This window comes from Camelus ferus, chromosome 1, assembly GCF_009834535.1.
Source record: "Camelus ferus isolate YT-003-E chromosome 1, BCGSAC_Cfer_1.0, whole genome shotgun sequence".
In the NCBI taxonomy this organism is placed as follows: Eukaryota; Metazoa; Chordata; class Mammalia; order Artiodactyla; family Camelidae; genus Camelus; species Camelus ferus.
In genome coordinates, this window is record NC_045696.1 from 70,778,656 (window position 1) to 70,798,479 (window position 19,824).

General features: G+C 45.9%; 3 long non-coding RNA genes across 5 annotated transcripts in view; all 3 read right to left on the reverse strand.

Moving 5' to 3' along the window:
• Nucleotides 1-19,824, reverse strand: part of LOC116664556 — an 89,228-nt gene that overhangs the window by 60,835 nt on the left and 8,569 nt on the right. The gene's annotated exons all lie outside the window — the stretch shown is intronic.
• On the reverse strand, nucleotides 435-19,676 carry LOC116664588. The gene is made up of 2 exons (XR_004321114.1): nucleotides 19,523-19,676; nucleotides 435-660 (listed from the first exon to the last, which is right to left on the reverse strand). It is a non-coding gene; the product is annotated as an uncharacterized LOC116664588 (long non-coding RNA).
• LOC116664577 lies at nucleotides 6,415-19,346 on the reverse strand. The gene is made up of 5 exons (XR_004321104.1): nucleotides 18,974-19,346; nucleotides 15,316-15,809; nucleotides 8,267-8,416; nucleotides 6,889-7,052; nucleotides 6,415-6,469 (listed from the first exon to the last, which is right to left on the reverse strand). It is a non-coding gene; the product is annotated as an uncharacterized LOC116664577 (long non-coding RNA).

Below are 19,824 nucleotides of genomic sequence, written 5' to 3' on the forward strand. Positions count from 1 at the left end.
AGGAGATTGTGGCTCAGAGAGATTCAGTGACTTGACCAAGACCATATGACTAGTAAGGGAAAGGTCCAGAAACAAAGCCAATACTTTTGACTCAGGGTCCTCTTGAGACCTCAAAGGGAGCCAGTGATGGGCACACCCTAAACCCAAGGTCCTGGCTGCTTCTGAGAAAACAGACAGGGTTCAGAAACTGCAGGAGCTGGCCTCAGACCTCCTGGCCTGGTAGGAGCACCCAGAGCCAGGAACGGGATACCAGACTGTGGGCGAGCAGGCAATAAATGTTCCCAGCTGCAGAGATTCAAGTCACCAGTTCCAAGAGATAGGATCAAACTCTGGCATAACAGAACTAGAATCTGAATCCTGGGTGCTGTCTGAGGGGAGACAAGGCAAGATGGTAGAGTCCTGTACCTATTAGGAAGCATTGCAAGTAACAAAAATTTTGACTAACAATGGTTTAATCAAATAAGGGTTTGCTTTTCCCCCCAGACAAGAAGTTAGAGGTGGGGGGTTGGTGATGTTGATTTAGCTGCTCAAATGGTTCTCTCAAGGATCCAGTTTCTTTCTGTCCTGCCTTTCTGCCATCCTCACTATGCTGGCTTTTTGTCCTCATGCTTGTCCAACCTTATGATTTTAATGCGGCTGCTGCGGCTCCAGGCATTACATCTGCATTCAAAGCACAAAGAAGGAAGGAGACATGGTATCGATGACATTTTCCCCTTTAATCAGGAAATCAAAAACCTTCAATTCCCAGTTGAAAGACTGAATAAACAGGTTGAAAATGTGAATGAAAGGGAGCACTCAAGAGAGAGGAAAGACAGAAGGAATTTAAGGGGGAGGGTATAGCTCAGTGGTAGAGTGTGTGCTTATTAGCATGCATGAGGTCCTGGGTTCAATCCCCAGTACCTCTATTATAAATAAATAAATAAACCTGATTATCCACCCAACCCCCCAAAAAACACAAGAAACAAAAAACAAGAAGGAAGGAATTCTTCCCAGAGCATCCTCATATCTTTTTTGACAGAATGGAGTCATGTGGCCACTTTTGAGCTGCAAAAGAAGCTGGGACGCAGATTATTGGGCTTTTACTGTCTATGGTGAGAGAGTAATAAGAGAGAAGGAGACAGAGAATGGCTACTGAGTTTGCCAACACAGAATCTGCTATAGAATTCTTTTTTTCTTTTCAAAAACTATAAGGTGTTTAACATATATAGTTCATAGAAGGTACTCAATAAATACTGTCTGTTTGTTGCTACAATTGTTTCTATGTGTCATGCCTCTCAATTAGTTTTAGATGGTCATTTGCTATCCTGTCAGGCAGCAAGTACAGCTATTCACACCAAAGGAAAATCCAAACTAGACTCAACCTTAGGACACTGAGTTTCTACTATATGGTAGACACCATGCTAGTATTTTTTAAAAAGTTAATCCTGTCCACAACCCTTTCAGAAAGCTTTATTATCTACATTTTATAGATTAGGACACCAAGGGGCAAACATTTTAAATAACTAGTTCGAGATTGTACAGCTAACTATGTTTATCTACTCCGTAAATCTGTAACTGTGTAATCCGCCATAGAATTCTAGGTCGTGGCCATGTTGTGGCTTTCAAGGGATAAATCACAGAAGTGTGTCCTGGTCAATGCACCTTTACACATGCTGATTCCTGTTATTGGGACCCCCATCCCATTCCTATACCTCTCATATTTGTATAACAAAGCCTTCAGTGTATTCTGGAACTATACTTTTAGAAGCAATTTGGCAACATGTTTCAAGGGCCATAAAAGCGTTCATAAATTTTGACCCAGTAGTTCCACTTCTGAGAATGTATTTGTTCCAAGGAAATAACCCCAAAGGGGAAAAAAGCCCCTACATGCTCAAAGATGTTCATTACAGCTTTAGAAATAAGAAACAACCTAAAAATCCAACAATAGGGAAATGGGTAATTAAGTCATAGTACACTCACTGAATAGCATATTGCATAGACATTAAAAGTGATCATTATAAATTTTGCTTAGCAATGTAAAAAAAAGGCTATGATATAATGTTACATCAAAAAACAAAACATATCACCATTCATTATTTAGATTACATAGCTGTCTTGGTCAGTTGGGCTGCTGTAACAAAATACCACTGATGGGGTGGCTTAAACAACTGAAATTTATTTCTTACAGTTCTGGAGACTAGAAGTCCAAGATGAAAGTGCCAGCAGGGTCCATGCCTTGTAAGGGCCCTCTCTGTGGGTTGCGGACCACTGACTCCTCTCTGTGTTCTCACCTGGTCTTCCCTAGGTGTGTGGTCACAGAGTTCTGGTGTCTCTTCTTCTTATAAGGGCACTGATCCCACCATGAGTGCCCTAACTTCATGACCTCATCTAAATCTAATTCTCTTCCAAAGGCCCCCATCCCCAAATACTATCAATCACATTGAGTTAGGGCTTCAACATATGAATTTTGGTGGAACACAACTTATAACTTAGCATATTTAAATATATGTCTGTGAATAAAGAAGACATGGTATATTTATACAATGGAATACTATTCAGCCATTAAAAACCGACAACATAACGCCATTTGCAGCAAGAAGGATGTTCCTGGAGAATGTCATTCTAAGTGAAGTAAGCCAGAAAGAGAAAGAAAAATACCATATGAGATCGCTCATATGTGGAATCTAAAAATAAATAAACAAATGAATGAATGAATGAATGAATGAATGAATGAATAAATAAATAATAAATAAATAAATAAATAAATAAATAAATGTCTGCCTTATGGACAGAGACTGGAAGGGAATTCACAAAAGTATTGGCTTAGGGTGATGGAATTGTGGGGGTGATTGATTGTTTTCCTCTTTACTATCCAAACTTTTGCAATGGCATTATATACTTTTTAACATAATTTGGGGGGAAGGAGGTTTGGATAAAAATGATCCATCTTTCAAGCCTCAGCTCAAATGCCACCTCCTCTAGGAAGCCTTTTTTGGTTTTTCCAACCATATTTTTTCTGAAGTTCGTTCTTATTTTACTGGACCATGTGCTGTTCTGGGGCTAGGGCCATGAGCAATTCCCCTTTGTTCTTGATCCATGATAGGCAGGGGTCACAGGTCAAGAACCCAGAAAAGGAGCCCATTGCAGTGGAGACGGTGAAGGGTGGGGCATGTGTGCAGTCAGGACCCAGTGATGGGATCTAAGCAACAGGTCCAGGGCACCAGCAGATGCAGGGCTTGGAAACTAGGGGCATAAACTGTTGGACACTTAGTAAAAGCTGGACTTTCTAGTTATTTTAAATGTATTATTGTTATTATATAAGTAATACATGCATACATACTCACTGTAAAAAAAAAAGCCCTATAGTTTAGATAAAGTACACCTTGGCTCCTACACAGTCCCCCTCCCCAGGGATTGCCAGTTTGCTAAGTACCCTTCGAGAAAGTTCTTCATGTACATGGTTTCAAAGTGAGCATCCGTGTTTACATATGTAAAGCCAGATTGTCCTGTGGCTTGCTTCTCTCTGGTAATGAGACCTTCTCACTTCAGGATGCAGAGGGCTACCGCATTTGTCTGGACTTCAGAAAACCATGACTAATGTGGACATTCAGAAATGTACTTAGCCCTTTCTCTATTAATGAGCGTTTGGGCTGTTCCTGACTGTTCACGTTTCTGGCCCTGCCACCTTGGTGCCATGGCCGGGCCTCTTTGTGCACGTGGAGCATTTCTCCGGGCAGAGATATGGACTTGCTGTGATGGAGGGTCCCTGGCCGTCCACATTTCCACAGGCACTGCCAGATCCTTTCTACAAACACTGTGACAAATTCCATTCTTACTAGCAGTGAAGAGGGGTTTGTTGCCCTTGAATTCCTGTGAACAGTAGCTATTATGAATCTTTAAAATTTTACAAATCTGGTGGGTGAAAAATGTTAGCTCAGTGTTGTATGACTTGCATTTCCTTGCTGACTACTGAGGCTGAGTTGTTGTCATTGTTACCGGCCATCTGCGGCTCCTCGGAGGTGAACTGTCTGTTCTGAACTATCACTTAGTCTTTCTTTCAAGTGGTTTATCTTTCACTTACTATTTGAAGGAAATCACTATATATCCTGAGTATTAATCCTGTTCGTTTGCACATGTTGCTGATACCTTCTTCCTGTCTGTTACTTGTCTTTTAACAATATTTATGGTTTCTTTTGTCATACTGCAGTTTTGGATTTGGATGGAATCAACATTAGTAATCTTTTCCTTTATGGTTTCTGTGTTTTATGTCTTGCTAAAGAAAGCCTTTCCTACCCCCAAGTTATAAACAAATTCTCCTATATTTTCTTTTAATAGTTTTATAGCTTTGTTTTTTTACACTTGGCTCTCTAATCCATCTGGAATGTATTTAGCGGATGGCATGAAGCAGGAATCAACTTCGTGTTTTTTCACAAGAATAGCCAGTTGTCTCTACACCAGTTTTTCAAGAGTTCATCCTTCCTGTACTTCTTCTAAATGCTACTTTGTCGTATACAGAAGTCCTCTTTATACAAGAACCCTTTTAAAACTCCTGTCCTGTGACCTTGATCCACTCATCTTGTTCTGTGCCAGCACACCACCATCTTAATTAGTACAGCTCGGTGGTGTTTTATAATCTGATAGGGCAAGTTCCCCTTCTTTGTACTTCTTCAAACATTTCTTGGCTATCCCAACACAGTTATTCTTCCAGGTTAGTTTTAGAATGGGCTTGTTAAATTTCACACCCGCATACACACACCCTGTTGCAATTCTGATAGGCATTATGTTGAATTTATAGAATTCTGCAGGCAGAAGCCATATCTTCAACAGCATCAAGTGTTCTCACCCAAGGGCTCTGTGTTTACTTAGGGCTTCTCTTCTGTCTCAGGCCTGACTCTGAAGCCAACTCTACCACTTACTAGCTCTGGGATCTAGGGTGGGGCTCAGCCTCTCTGAGCCCTGGCTCCTTCGTTGTCTCTGATGTAGGAATTGCACATCCTTTCCCCGAGCTGACGGAGGGTTAAACCAGAGAAAGTGTGTGAAAGCACCAGATGCCGAGCTCCCAGAGGGCAGGCCTCTGCCTCATGTAACCCCGCGATCAGGACAGTCAGCTGTCTGAACAGCCCCAGGGAAAGGGGAGCACGCACTGCTTTCATTCAGGCAGATTCAGAGGGTGAAGGGTGGGAATGGGCCCATCACTGTGTGAAGTACTTTACACGTTACCTCATTTGTCCTCAAAACAAGCCTGCGAGGTAGTCCTATCATCCCCTTTTTACAGCTGAGAAAAATGAGACTCAGTGACATGTCTGCACTCGGATGCAAGGCTCTAATAAGCGACAACCTATGCCCTCTGTCAGGCCTAGTTGGGAAGCCAGTGAAGGCCTCTCCTGCTCATAAAGCTGGAGCTTCTAGATGGTCTGCTGCTCTCCTGTCTTAAGTCTAATGAACCTAGGGCAGATTAGCCCCAAGATACCACATGAGCATTCGGCACTTAGCACAGGGTCTTGCGCATATCAGGAGCTTGTTGAATTAGATCAGGACCAAGGCCAAATGCCATAAGGTGAATGCTACAGATAGTACAGTAATTGCTAGACAAGCTCAGAGGAAGAAAAGGGCCCAGTGGACTAGGGAAATCAAAGAAAGCTTCCAGGTGGCCATGAGATGGGAACTTGGCCCTGAAAGATGGAGAGGATTCAGACAAACATAAGAGAACAGAGCATTCTAGACTCTGAGTTAGTATGGCCAAACAGGTGAGCCAGCTGGCTGGACAGGCAGTGAGTGTGAACAGAGAAAGGCATTTCTCGATGACTGAAGGCTTGGCTGGGTGTGGAGTCTCCAGGCTGCAGCAAGGCTGGAAGGCCAGAAGGTCATGGACCTGGTATCTTCTAGGCCCATCTAGCTTATCTTCCCACAGTGTCCTAAGTTTAAGCTTCACTTTCCATGAGCAGCTCTCACAGCCAGTTGCCACGGCACCAAAACACACAGACCAGCTGTGGGAAGTCGGCTGGGAGGGGCAGGAAGGGGCTGCTTTCCTCATGCTCTTTGCCCGCCCCACACTGCAGCCTGACCGTGTCTCTTCACTCTGACTTTGTCTCCCCACTGCATGCATCAGTGCGCATATGTGTGAGCATCTAGGTAAGCTGTCGGCCCTTAGATGAGTGCCTCAGCCTCTCTGAACTCAGGAGATAAGAGTTTCCAGGTATGTGGGCATATATCTGGAGGGAACTCTAAATTGAAAAGATACATGCACCCCAATGTTCATAGCAGCACTATATATAATAGCCAAGACATGCAAGCAACCTAAATGTCCATCAACAGATGACTGGACAAAGAAGCTATGGTATATTTATACACTGGAATACTACTCAGCCATAAAAAAGAATAAAATAATACCATTTGCAGCAACATGGATGGACCTGGAGATCATCATTTTATGTGAAGCAAGCCAGAAAGAGAAGGAAAAATGCCATATGATATCACTCATATGTGTAATCTAAAAAAAAAAGAAAAGAAAAAAGAGGACACTAAAGAACTCATCCACAAAACAGAAACAGATTTGCAGGCATAGTGAACAGTCTTATGGTTATCAGGGGAAAGGGGGTGGGAAGGGATAAATTTGGGTGTTTGAGATTTGTAAATGTTAACCACTATGTAAAAAAAAAAAATAAAAACAAATTTTTTCTGTATAGCACAGGGAACTATATTCAATATCTTGTAATAACCTTTAATGAAAAAGAATATTAAAACAAATATATGTGTATATATATATGTGTGTGTATATATATATATACACGTATATATATATACGTATATGTATATATATGACTGGGACATTATGATGTACACCAGAAATTGACACATTATAACTGACTATACTTCAATTTAAAAAAAAGTTTCCAGGTATGCACATACTCTTTTGGTTACGGGGTGGTCCGTCTTGCTCCCACTGGAGACAGAAATAGCCTCATGGCGTGGCCACTGTTAACCCCTTCATGCACTCCAAAAGGAAAAGAGAAGAGGAGCAACCCAGTACGTGCCAGGTGCTCTGTCGACAGGATGCCAGGTTGACTTTGGGGCTTTAAAAAACCAAAGCACATTAGTTCATGTCCTCTGAGAAGCCAGACCCCAAGAAAGGATTAGATATGCAAGAGATTTATTTGCTGAAACATCTGTGAAAGAAAAAGGCAAGTGAGCCAGAGGAGCACAGAACCATCAGTCTGTAATGGGGGTCTGACCCCTGTGAAGGGGAGATGGAGGGAAGGTGGGTGGGAGGGGTAGAGTTTCAGTGTAGTTCTAAGGAGGTTTCAGGAAATTTGTGAGCTAAAGTCATTCTCAGAGGAGGCCAGCATCTCTCAGGAATCGCTTGTCTTAGGACCTCTGCCCTGTTCACTATTCTGCAGAAGGAGCAGCCCACAAGAAGTGTGGTCCCAGACCAGTGCACAACAGCAGTGACAACCTTTGGCCAATTACACTCCCTGCAGTAGGAGATCTGAGCAGTGCATTTTCATGGCTGCCACCCAAGGCACCTATTTGATAGCCCAAGAAAGGCTAGATATTAAGGTAAAGACAAGTTTGGGCAGACCTTACTGTGAGGTACCTCTGCTTACTACCTGTGTGAACTCAATTAGGATTTTCACTAACATGACTTTCAATTTTCATACAAAATGGGGTAACAGAACCTTTTCCATGGGTTGCTAAGAAGATAATCTAGCACATAAAAACCCCCCCTCCAACTCCAAAGGGTAAAAACTAGATGGAGCTGATTGGTTGAGAGCTTGGGTCAAAGGCCCAAAGGAGGAAGCTCTTTCCTTTTTCCAAGGGGAAAGTCGAGAGATTAGAAGACTGAGAAACATGGATAGAAAGAAAGCGCCCTGAGGCCCACTCAAGGTAGACGTAGATGTGGTATAGTTACTTGAAAGGAAAAGTACAGATTGTTTTGCACCACCTGGATTTAAGTGCTTCCTAATCTCATAAAAATGTATAGGTTCTACAATTATCTCAAAAAATGTTGTGAATAAAAATTTATTCACAAAATTTATCAGTTAAGAATGTCTTCAGCTTCAAAGATCAGAAAACTTAACTAATGGTGTGGGGGAGAGTATAAGTCTGTGGTAAGGTGTGTGCCTAGCACACATGAGGTCCTACATTCAATCCCCAGCACCTCCATTATAAACAAACAAGCAAACAAACAAACAAATCTAATTACTTCCCCCCACAAAAAAAAATTAAAGAAAAGAAGAAGAAGAAAACTCAACTAATTGTGACTTAAGCCATAAAATCACTTAATTACCTCATATAACAAGAAGCTTGAAGGTAGGTGGAATCTGGGGTCAGTTTAGTTTCTCAGTAACGCCTGGTTGCTGGATCCATGTCTCCATGTGTCTCTTGGCCTTTGCCTCATGATCACAAGATGGACTGCCATAGCTCCAAACATCACAACCTCATACAATAGAATCCCAAATTAGAGGAAAGGGAAAGGTATAAAAGGGGGCATGTACCTCTCATTTTTCCTTTTCAGGGAGAAAAACCTTTCCCAGAGGCCCCCTGAAGACTTGTCCCCTTTGTCTCATTGACCAGAACCAGACCACTCCTCAACCAACCACTGGCAAATTTATTGCTAGGCACATGGCTGCTTGAGCAAGATCAAGGTCTGTTAGCAAAGAAGACTGCAGGAATGTTTCTTGAGAAGGCAACAAGAGCATCTTCCACAGGAAGAATTTCTGGAAACAGGATGAATTTTTCCATCCTCTGAGCATAGCTAAGGGGTTGCACAAGTACATAAACCCATACAGTGTAGTGGGAACAACAATAAATAATGTATAAGACACAGGAGTCAGGCTAAGAAAGAAATCCATTCAATCCATGAAGGGCGGAGGTTCAGAATAGTGGACATAGTCCATTATAGTGGAGCTGACAGACTCTTTGTCCTGAGGGTGGGAACAGGTCAGAGAAACTCACAGAATCTACGTCTGAACAGAGTGCTGCCAGATGAGTAGGAGTTCACTAGGCAAACTGTTTGGGAGATGAGCAGACTCACCCATGAAAAGCTATGTTTGTGCAGGTGAACAAATGGTTCAGTATTCTGAAAGGTTAAAGTTAGATGAGGCCATGCAGGGGCCAGGAATTGGATAATGGGGAGCTATTGAAAAGTTTTAAGCAGGAGATTGGCTTAAATAAATATTCACTTTTAAATGATTATAACATGACAACATGAAGGAATCTCAAAAACAGTTTGCCAAGCAAAAGAGTACAAACTATATGATTTCATTTATGTGGAGTTCTACAGAATAGGCAAAACTAATCTATGATGAAAGATACCAGAGCAGTAATTGCCCATGGGAATGGGGATTGACTAAAAAGGATCATGAGGAACATTAAGGGATGATGGAAATTTTCTAAATCTTCATTGCAGTGGTGGTTACATGGATGCAATATAGTTATTAAAATTTATCAAATTGTATACTTAAAATATGTGCTTCTTTGTATGCAAATTATACCTCAAATTTTTTTTTAAGTATTGGTAAAAAGTATCCTGGTGAGTGGATTGTAGAAGAATCCAGAGGTGAGGAACCAGTGAGAATACTGCAGGCATAATCCCAGAAGAAGATCCCTCGCCTGAATTGAGGCAGGGTGTGGCAGCAGAGGAGGGACAGGGCTGGAGAAGGAAAAAGGCTATTTGAGGCACTGGATTTGGGAGGGAAGTGGGAGGGAAAGAGGACTCAAGTTGACTTCTGGCTTCCAGCTGGGATGAATGGCATCAGAAACTGAGACAGAGACTCTAAGGGGAGGAGGTACAGGTTGAGAGGAAGGAGAAATGAGACACATTGAGTTTGTGATGGAGATGCTCTTTGGGATATTGAACACGTGGATCCAGACCTCAGGAAAGAGAAACGGGCTGGAGAGAGGCTGGCCCTCAAATGTACAGAGCTAGATAGGTCATCCAAGGGGAAGAAACTGAGTGGGAAGAGGTGGGCAGAGGCAGGAGGGGAGAGAGCCTTGGGGAGTACCAACAGCTCAGTACTGGTCAGAAAAAAAGGTTCCGGCTCAGGAAACTACAAAGGAAAGGTAAAACATAAGGGAAGTGCTGGGGTGGAGGGTGTCGTCCCAGAGGCTACAGGAAGGAAGGAGGTCAAGAAGGGGAGAGTGGTCGGTTGTGTTAAGTGCTTCCAAGATGTCAGAAAGGCTGAGAGGGATTGTGGATAGATCCGAGACCCACACATACGGGTAAAGAGGCTGCATTCAATCTCACATCTCCTAAGTCTAGAACCAGTGCTTTCTACCCTGTGACTCAGTGGGCTGCAAAGGAACATGAAAAACGCAGGAGACTCTGCAAAGGCCCTTCCTCATTTTTTCATCAAGCTTCCAAGTTTAAATAAATTATGGTTCGACTGAACAGTGAAGTACGACATAGCTGTTTAAAATAATGAGGCAGACTGATCTGCACTTCTGAAAGACGCCCACTTTGCTGACTACATGTCTTGTTAAAGGAAATTACACCTCTGGGAGGATATTTGCCAAAATGTCAGCAAGGTTAATGCTGAACGGTGGGATTATGTGTGATTTTTGAAACTATTTTTAAACTTTTGATAATCTGTATTTTCTAGTTTTTCTAGACAAAGAAAATTTAATCTAGAGTATAGAGGAGGCGTATATGGATCCTGGGGGAGCAGAGAAGATCCCTGCCTTGGGGGAGTTCAAGAAGGGGTCATGGAGTTCCTCCTGTCACAGTCATTAAGAAAGGAAAGGGATGAGGGCCCGAGCCTCCTCCCTGGGATAAAGGGACACTGGTTGGCCAGGTTGGATGAAGAAAGTCTTCACTGAGAAGCCACATTTGGAGATGACAGTAGATGACCGGGAGCACTGGGACCTTCTGTGGAGGCCTTGAAAGAGGCCTTGGCAGGATCATCTTGACATGATTCATCCAGACCAGTGGAGGGTTGGGAAGACCATGGGCCTTCCTGGAGTCTGGGGGCTCTGCTTGTGCCACTTAGCCCTCTCTGCCCCTGCATATCCTGTTCTGCCTGGAATGCCTTTCCACATCCCTCTTTCTGGCAAACACCTACCTAACTTTAAAGACTCTACTCAAGTACAGCTTCCTTGGAGAAGCCTCCTTCAGGACAGAGCACATCACTCATTCACCACTGTCTTCATGCCTTGCAATTGCCAGCCTTTTATGTAATTAACCTGATTTCAGGTCTGCTAGCTTACTAGCTGGTGTTCTCCCCCAGGCCATTATCAACCTGACTTTCAGGAAGACTCATCCATCCTGTGAGCCCACAGCTGCCAGGGCCCCAAACAAAATCAGAGGTTCTAGAGGAAATGAGGGACTCCAAGAATGAGCAAATGGACCTGGGCATGGAGAGAGCCCTCCACAGTAACCAAACACTCCTGGTGAGTGTCCCCATCCACACCCTAGTGTGGGCACCAGTGACCAGACCCAGGTGCTACTTCCCTCCCAGGTGGGAGGGACGAATATATGTCCTGGGGAGCAGAGGCTGACTAGGTGTGACAGTCACACACTAAAGTCACTGGAGAAGGAAGGGAGTCTTGAGAAAGGAGACCACCACCTGAGAGAAAGGAAGAAAAGCAGAAACTGAAACAAGATTCAGAAACTGGCCTTTTCTAAAAGCTTTCTGCACCAAGCTTTGGGAACCAAGTTGAAAAGCACAAACGCTGAGTTTAAGAACCAAAGGCACTCTCCAAGGAGAATAGGACATTTCCACATAAGGCAACAAAATTAGGAGAAGAGAATGAAACTCTCCTGATGCATAAAACAGCTAAAAGGGACCCAGAGATTACTTGTTAGTTATGCAGAAAGCTTCTCCAAGAACTAAAATGATAATGGCTGTGCCAAAGAGAGTGGAAAGCAGGCCAGGTTACGAAGGAGGAGTCCATACAAAAAATCACAAAAGGCTGTGGAGATAAAATCAGAAGAGTCGTTCAGAAAAAGAAATGAGATATAACTTGTACAAGGCAGCAAAAGAATGAGAAAAACATTTTCTGACTCTAACAGGCCAACAAAGGGGGATAAGGAGACTGCTGGCTCGTTTTGAGTTGGGGAGAGAGAGCCTATAAGCAATGACACTAATAAGCAGAGGCTTTTAATTTTTTCTTAGCCTAAAAAGGTCAGCTGTGATCTGAACGCTGAAAGAGGCACCGCATGGGATCATGAGAAGGCAGGAAGCCAAGGGGGAACGAGGGAGGAACTTGTGTATTCACATCCACGGTCCTGATGACTTACATGCTTAGGTACTTAAGGAATTGGCCCAAGGTGGAATCAGATCACTAGCTCTCACGCTGGGGGGATTTATGGGGAACTGGTGAGGGACCTGGAGACAGGAGGGAGACCCAGGCAGCATGTCCCTGCCTCTCTTTAAACCTGGGGGAAAGCAGATGCCTCTGCAAGTGTTGGGCCCATCAACCGAGCTGCTATAATAGAAAACTACTGGGACACGTCATCAAAAAATCAATCTGCAAACACTAGGTCATAAGGAATTAGGTAATAACTAGTACTGCTTTCCAAAGAACACATTCTGTCAGAGTAATCCAATTTCCTTCCAGGACAAAATGATGGGCCTGGTAAATCAGGAACGGCAAGAGACACATAATCTTCCTTAACTTAAAGAGCACAGCATTTAATTTCATCTTCCATGAGAAGTCTCAGAAGAAAAACTAGGGAAATGGGGTCTATGGTTGGCCTTTCTCAGGTTGGGCAAATAAAGAGGTCGAAAGATTAACCCAAAGAGCAGTTCTTTACATTCTATGTAGTGTGGATGGTTTAAAATGGGCAGAGGTAGGGGTGGGCAGCATAATGTGTTGGTGGAAGCAGGTAACAGAAGTGTTAGGGGAGGTGAGAAGGGTAGTGGTAGTGGTGGTGGAGGTGGTGATGGCAGTGGTGGAGATGGTGATGGTGGTGGTACTAGTGATAAAAGTAGTGATCCTGTGAAGGTGATGATGGTAATGGTAGAGGAGTTGGAGTTGATGATGGCAGTGGAGATGGAAGTGATGGCTGTGGTAGATGTTGTGGCTATGAATGTAGGGATGGTGGTGGAGGTGGAGGTCATGTTGAGATGGTGATGGAAATGTTAATAGTGGTAGAGGTGAAGTTGGTGGTTATAGTGGAGATGATGGTGATGTGTGATGGAGATGTTGATAGTGATGGGTGTGGAGGTGGTTGTGGTTATGGTGATAAAGATAGAGGTGGAGGCTGTGGTGGAGATGGAGACAGTGATAATGATAGAGATGGTACTGGTGATAAAGGTAGTGATACTAGTGGAGGTGGTGAAGGTGGAGGTGACAACAGTGGTGGAGATGGAGGTCATGATCAAGGTGGAGATGATGGGGATGATGGGGATGAGTGGGTGTGGAGGTGGTGGTGGTTATAGTGGTAGAGACAGAGGTGGTGGTTGTTTTGGAGATGGAGGTGGTGACAGTGGTGGAAATGGAGACAGCAGTAATGGTGGAGGTAGAGGTGGTGGTTGTGATAGAGGTGTTGGTACCAGTGATGGTGAAAACATAAACAGTGATAGTGGTAGAAATGGAAACAGTGACAGATGTGGTGGTCATGGCGGTCATAGACTAGACATGGTAAATCTGGGTTTCACAGCCATCCTTTTGGACATCTATGATGGACACCCACACTAGCTTCTTCTTTCCACATCTTTGCTGAGAGAAGTGGGCAAAAGACTTTAAGCCATTTGGGGCCCACTCTCTTTCTGACCGCCTCACCACTATCCTGTTAGTTCTGGGGCAATGAACCCCTTCTCTGCCCAGATGGGCTGGGTGGCTGTGGACCCCAAGAGACCTGTGTGAGGGGAGGATATCTCCCAGTCCAAAGGGGTGGGCACAGCCTGAGAGTCTCCCCAGCCAAGGAGAGGGAAAGGCTCCCAGAGTCAAGTGGAGACAGGCCGTCCGTGCTCAAGAGCCCCTGTTAGCTGAAGGCTATTCCCAGCTTGGGCAGTTATGCAGGCTGGGACCTGGGGAGGCCTTTTGCGCGTTCTGGTTTTTACACCTCTCTCCAGCCTGGGTTCTGTTACTGCAGCCCAAGGACGAGGGGAAGGGAAGGGTGGGCTAAAGGCTTCCCTCCACCTTGGTTTCCGCCAGGATGTGGCTGTTTTGTTGAGCGGACATAAACCTAAAACGCCCCCCAGGTGTGTGGGCCAGTGTGTCTCAGGAGCTCTGAGGGTGGGAGAGAGGTGGGTTGCTGGAGCCCGCAGTAGGCTTTGTGAAGTGTGTGGTAGAAGAGGGGGTTGCCAGCTTGGGCTAAAAACATTCCTGAGGCTGGGAACTCAGCTCCAAGTTGAAGAATTCTTGCCCACTTCCTTGCTGTCTGCACAGTCCCAACTGGCTGTGTGACTAGGGGAGAGGTTCTTGAACCAATTTGGGCCTCATGATGTTCCCTTGTATCCTAGAGAGTTGGATGAGACAGTCTCAGAGGTCCTTCAGCTATAGGTCCAGTCTTGTCAAAGTACTTCACACCCCAGCTCTGTCCATAAGCCCACCACACCCAGCCCGCTTCAACCATCCTCTCTGCCTATAGGACCAGCACCCTCACCTGCGATGGCCTTGGTTCAAGGCCCAGTCTCAAAGCTAGTTCAGCTACAAAGCCCACCTGTGCTTGGCAGGCGGAAGTGACTTCTTCCTCCACTAGACTCCCATAGCCTTTGTCTACCGTCTGCATTGAACTGTCAGACAGGAAGGTGCCAGATTTGGTGCCCTCACCACCTTGTTTGGACCTCATAGGCTTGAATCTCATTCACATTTTATCCCTCTTGGCAACCGGCATAGGCCTGGCAGAGGTGAAGTGAAGAGGGAGTGAATTTTACACCTGGAGAAACTGAGGCCCCGAGTAGTCAAGAGGCCAAGACTAGAGCCCAGATCTCCGGGCCCCCCATACATTGGCGCATGGTGCCAGGGCCAGAAAGACCTATTGTAACAGACTTTGCACCTGTGTCATCCTTACTTAAAGTCTCCCAGACTTGTGCATGAATGGACCTCTTGAAAGAAAAGCAATTCTCATAGCTCCTATCTGTGAGCTCTGAGCAGTTCACAGACCTGATTTGTGCAATACCAACTAAAGGAACTGAAGTCTTATTACATGAAAATGTTTAACTGCAGAGACTTCTGTCTTTATAACTATTTTAATACTATTGAAATTTGAATCCAAATTTTTAAAGTATTCAGAGAATCTAGGAACTCTGAGAATAGGTACCATCCTAGCTCACAAATGAATTCACAGGAAGGCGTGAATGACTGATATCTGCTTTTCACTGTGTTGCTAGGTCCCAGGGTAATTTGCATTTTTAAATGTACCCTTGGAAAGGACCATGCATAACTTACCAGGAGGCATTATAAGGTGAAATGGCAGTCCTTGGGTCACCCAGGATGGTGAGAGACTCTTGAAACCCTTCAAAAGAAGCTCTGTCCAGGACATCAGCTCATGCTGTGCTTAAGGTGGGAGCAGACTGCACACACTCGGAAGGCCAGGGCAGGAGGCGTGTAAGGGAGGGTTGGGGTGGGGAGGTTCCAGGTCTCTGTTCCAGAAAAAGGATGGCTTCCCCAGATTTCCCTTCCAAATTGTCACTCTGCTTCCTAGTCAGCCCTGCTGATAAGGCTGGGCTCCCCCCAGCAATGCAGACAGGATCCCCACCCTCCCCCACCCCAGATACACATAGATTCTTCCTCTAGGCTGCTCTCACACACTCTCTTCTCTGCAGAGATGAGGTAAAGCATTCAATTCCCATAGAAGACCAGGAACCCAGGAGATGTGCCTGGTTCTGAGACTTGCTGTGTAACGTTGGGCATGTACATTCTCTGTACCTTCCTTTCTTCGTCTATAACAAGAGATTTGGATTAGACGGTTTCAGAGGTCACTTCCAGCCCTGACCACTCTGCTATGCTAGTTCTCCTCTCCTTATGTCACGAAAGGTCCTGTGGTGATGTGGAAGTGGCAGGGGCTTCTGATTCATACAAATATGAGTGCAAATTCTACTCAAGTTCTTTTTAGCTGGGTCATCTTAGCCAAGGTACCCAGCTTCTCTGAACTTCACTTTTCTCAAATTTAAATTAAGGATAATATCTTCTATTACATAGTCTTGTTGAAAGCATTAGAGACAAAAAACATAGTGTGCCTAGTTTGCTCTCAGTTAATGGTAGTTATTAGTATATTGGCTAAGGAAAGCTGTGAAAAGCCATGTGTGTAGTGGCTGAAAGCAGGGACATGGAAGTCCCACAGCCTGAGTCTGAATTCTAGTTTGGCCACTTTCTATCGTTGTCACCTTGCATAAGCAACTTAACTCTATACTTCCATGTCCTCATCTCTAAAATGGGAATAATCATTATACTTATCTCATAGAATTGCTGCAAGGGCAAAATTATTCAATAAATCGAACACTTAAGGCAATGTCATATAATAAGTACTCAAAAATATCAACTGTGTCATGAATAGCCTAGGGGGAGGTTTGTGGGTGGGTGTGTGGGTGGGGGGTGCTCTCACCACTCTCCATCTTCTCCCACCTCCACCTTTGCTAAGCTGAATCTGAAGTCCTATTCTCTTTCCATCATTCACCTCCACAGCCTATGGACCGACCAGTTTTCATCTAGCACTCAGAGCCTGGTGGCCCTCATCTTCCCTGGCTCTTTCAGGAAGCCCAACTCATTCCTAAGCCCTCCCTGAAACTGCCCTCCTCTGCCCCCTGCAGCCTGTTAGCTTGTTCCTGTAAACTCTGCGGAGCTAGACTTCACACAGCCTGTATGTGCCAAGGTAGTCAGCCCTTACGCAGAGCTCCGGGGCTGTCTGATCCACTAGAAGCATCGCAATGTGCTCAGAGAAAGGAATTGTGCTGCCTCTCTTATCTAGGTCCTGATAGCATTCACTGACCTTAAGTTCTTCCTCAGAGCTGCTCTAAATTTCTGCTACTCATTCTTGAGCTCTTTTTCAGGTCTTTACAAAACAAAAGTGAAAAACTCTTTTTTGCTCACTAGATTGGACAATATGTATACATTGTATGATACCCAGAGGCCAGGCTGTGAAAGAATGGGTACACTCATACTTTGATGGAGGGAACAGCTTCTTGGGAGGGAGGTTTAGGACTATCCATAAGAACTGAAAATAAGCATATCCTTGACCCACTGATGCCACTTCTAGGACTCTATCATGTAGAAGTATCTCTATCTGCTCAAAGATATTCTCACAAAGATGGATGTGCACTAAAGCACTATGACTGCAAAACTTGTAGGGGAAAAAGTAAGTAATAAACAGAATAACTATACAAAGGAGGACAACACAACTTTAAAAGGTGTGTGTGTGTGTGTATATATACACACACATATATGGAAACATTAAGCTAAAAATGGTACATTGCAGAAAAATATATATGTTCTGATCTCATTTAGGGAAAAAAAGCCCACTCTTTCCCCCCACATCTCAGCTGGGTGGAGGCTTCCTGCAAGTTCAGGCTGGCTCAGGACAGCCTGCACTGGGTCGAAAGCCCAGCCCCTTCCTTCCAGGCAAGTGGGTCAGCACCCCAGGATGGCCACACCCGGGGAAGGAAGGACTATTGAGGCCCCAGGGTCAGGACTCCTGCCCAGTGGAACAAAATGGTAGCAGCCTCCATTCTGAGGCAGACAGATGTGGGTTCAAATCAGGACTTCATCTCTTACCAGCTGAGTGACCTTGGACAAAGTTCCTCAGCACTCTGAGCCTCCACTTCCCCAACTATAAAATGGGATTAATAATACCTACTGGTGGGGAATTAAAAGAGACAATGTATGGAAGGGTACAAGACGATCTCATAAATGCCAGCCTCTCCCGGCCCCTCAAAGATTTCTTTTACTTTGCTTTCAAATTCCTGTAATTCAACCTCAACAGCACTCCTACTCATCAGCCCTTCCATCCTCCCCACCCTAATCCTGATTTGGTCTCCATGGTGGTTTCTTCCCAGGTCCATTTTCACTCCTCACTAGGTGACCACACTGAGATCTCCTCCACCACTGAGTTGAGTAAGACTCATGAAGAGAGTTCTCTCTGGGTAAAAACATCCTCTCCTCCTCGCCCCACCCACCTCCCCAGTGTGTCTCCTTTTCCTTCCCACCTGTGTCCTAGCTCCCACCCTTAGGCCTTCTTCAGGACATAATCCCATCAGTCATCTCCCCTTTCTCTCCTTGGCATCTTCAATCCATCCCTGCCCTCCACCCCCAACCTTATAATAAAGCTCAGATGGGTCCCATGGTAAAACACCCACTTCTCCAACCTGCTGCCCACCCCATCTCCCATCTTCTTTTACCACCAAACCACCTCCTTCTGACCCTCCTGCCACAAATCCGGGGACCTTTGTTTGGCCTCCTTCCTTGGGGCCCTCACTTTGACTTCTGGGCAACAGTGGAGACAGTTAGCCACAGGCCCTTGGAATCGCGCTCCTGGTTTTTGCGACTTGGATGCTCTGCAACGCCCAGGATTCTGCCCTGTGATACACCCCTCACACCTCCCGCAACCTGGCCCCTCTCTATCTTCCGAGATCAACCTGAGGGTCAGACTTCCATCTTGTTGCTGACAGAGTGACCGAGCTTGGGAAGAAAACGACCCGTGTTCTCTCTTTTTCAGAGTAGAACACTTAAGCCCAATAACATCCTCAAGTAACTTCCCCAAGGCCACACAGCGCGTGAGCAGAGCCCTGCAGGTTTTTTTTTTTTATCACGGAATCAAGTGCTTCCGGAACTTTCCCGCTCTCCGGAACTTCTTCCTTTCTACTCTGCACACTTTCTCCGCCCTAGAAAAGCCCAGCCAGGTGCATGTTAGCATAAAGACGTCCGTAATTAGCCTCCATTTCCGCCGGGTGGGTCATACACCGCTGCCTGGGTCCCAGCCTCTGGCCCGCGCACCCCCACCCCCTTATTCCTCGGCCGCGGGAATCCCGAGCACCGGCCCCGAGACGGGGCAGGAAGCGTTCGCAGAGGCTAGGCCCCTGCCCCACCCTGGCCAGCCGTCCCGGGACCCCACCTACGGTCTGTTTTCCTTCGCCTCCCGGCGCACGCAGCTCGCGCCTCCCGAGCGTGGGAGGGTTTGATTGACCTTGGCAAGAGGCAGCCAAGCTCTCAAAGGCCTCGGCCCCTTGCGGCCGCTCGGCGCCGGGGCTCCAGTTTTTGCCCCCACCATCTCTGTTTCTCGCCTGGCCGGGGCCCGGGGGAGGGGAGCTGGCAGGAGCCCACTTCGACCCTCGGCAGCAGCGCTCCGCTGCCGGAGACGAGATCTGATGAGAATGTCTTCCTGCAAATTAAGCCTTCTCGGGATTCTTCATCCGGTGCCGGAGGCGAGCCCGGCGCTCGGGGAGCCAGTCCTGGGGGCAGCGCGGGCGCAGCAGCGGTAGAGAGGGCTCAGCACCCCTCCCTGTGTCCCCATCCCTCCCGCCTGCACCCATGGTTGGCCGGCTCAGGGTCGGAGGGTAGAGCCCAACTACCAAGGCCTCCCAGAGAGAGTGCCAGCCGTGCCCCTCTGCCCGACTCGGGCTGCCCAAAGTGGCCGAGCACCTCTCCCCCTTCTCCCGCTTACCGGTGGGGAGACACCCTCCTGGGCCCTAGAGGAGAGACCCCTGGGGTCCAATCCAGTTTCTGCCTCGAGACAGCAGTGGTACTTGGACGATTGCTTCTCTGTTTCTCCAGGTGTTAAAAGGGGGTGACAGTACTTTTTGGTTGGCTCTCGTGAGCATTCATGATCCTACATGCCAAGAACCCGCCACAGGTTCCCAAGACATAGTAAGCCAAAGGCCCTACCCAGCATGACCCTCGAGCTTCAGGAACTCTGGGAACTCCCACCCCAATGTTTGCAAACGTTTCCACCTTCGTTTTTCTGTG